Genomic DNA, 1,760 nt, shown 5'->3' with positions numbered 1-1,760 from the left:
CAACTTAGAGAGACATTTTGAAGATGGCCATTGAAAGCAGACTTTTGCTCCAGAGAAGCTAAGAGAGGACAAAACGCCCAAAGAGCAACATATTGAAGAATGTATAGGAGCTGAGAGAGGAGCTAGAACACAATCTGGGATCAGCACATGCCAGCCACATGCCTTCTGAGCTTACAGAGGTTTTCCAGATGCCAGTGGGCCTTTCTCCAGTGAAGGTACCCTGTTGTTGATGCCTTACTTTGGACACTTTATAGCCTTAAGACTGTTAACTCCGTAACCAAATAAACCCCCTTTATAAAAGCCAATCCATTTCTGGTATTTTGCGTAACGGCAGCATTAGCAGACCAGAACACAGAGGCCACAGCCTCTTCAAGAACATCCACCAGATGTGTCCCCCTTCCGCATAATGTCGACACCCCCTTTCAATATGAACAAGTTAGTGTGGTCACTTCCAAGACAGCCCTGAAGATCAAGAAAGCGATTGAACGAGAGGAAAGGGTAGCAACAGACAAGATAGAATTTAATAAAGGACTACGAATACTGAATCCTCATATAAAATTTTTTTAGATGCTAGGGTATTAGAATAGCTAGAAGGAAATAACTCACATGGTGGAAATGTAACCCATAACATTCTTTGAAATTTGCTCTATAGCTACTCATTAAATTGTACTTTGAAAGGTATCACCTTTCCATATATATGTTATATTTCATAATAAGGAAATAACTGAAATTGTGGAATTGTAACCCATAAAATTCTCGGAAATTTGCTAACTCCTTGTTAATCATATTTTGAAAGTTATCGCTGTTATGTATATATGTTAAATTTCACAATTAAAAAATGTATATAAAAAAAGTCATACTGGGGAATAAATATTCTTTATCCTAAAAAAAAAAAAAAAAAAAGGCAGGTCCTTGCTGAGGCCAAAACCAGGCCACTCCCTTATGGGCCCATGTTTACAAAACGTGTCCAGAATCAGGCTCAAATAAGAAAGATGCCAGAGAATGGGGAAGGATTTGCGGTCATCTACCACAGCTGATGGCACTCAGAGGGGAGAGAGCCAGCTCCTTTTTCAGCAAGAGTTCACTCGTCCCAATTTACAGCCCTAACTTTGGGCTCCTGCACTGCAGAGCCAGCTTACTGCTCCGCCCCGTAGTAAACCACTGCTGTCCTAAACGGGGCAGGGGGGCATTCTCTTGCTCTCTCCGTAGCTAAAATGAACAAAGGCTTTGGGGAGGTGGGAGAGAGACTCCAGGATCCTATTAGTGCACGGGAGTTTTGCACTAAGAGAAGCTCGATATTAGCAAGAGAAAGATGCTCATCTTGTAGACGTTTTGCTCTGGGATGGTGGGGAAGGCCCAGTCCAGACACAGAGGCAGATTTTCTTGAGACGCTAATGGGACTTCCACTGCAGGACCCCTCCTTTTTGCGAAAGTGAGACATTTTTGTATAGTTTTTCTTTAAGAAGTTTCCCAAGATAGTATAAACTTCAGATCCCACATAATCCAGATCGTCTCCTGCCCAGACTCAGGACCAGGTCCGTTGGCCCCTCCTCCTGCCTGCATGACCTGAAGCCATCCAAACCATCCCGTCCCTCCCTCTCCCGGCGGCTGACACTGATTGGCTGATACAGAAATCAGGGTGCTGGTAGTAGGAGTGGGACCCAGGGAGAGGAGAGAGCCAGAGAGGAGGAGTAAGGAGCTGGCAAGAAGGAGCTTCCTGAAACATCTGTCCCAGCCCTACCCAGAGTGTCTTCCGGGAA

Source organism: Choloepus didactylus, chromosome 9 (assembly GCF_015220235.1).
Source record: "Choloepus didactylus isolate mChoDid1 chromosome 9, mChoDid1.pri, whole genome shotgun sequence".
NCBI classification, from domain to species: Eukaryota; Metazoa; Chordata; class Mammalia; order Pilosa; family Megalonychidae; genus Choloepus; species Choloepus didactylus.
This window is presented reverse-complemented; position numbering follows the sequence as displayed.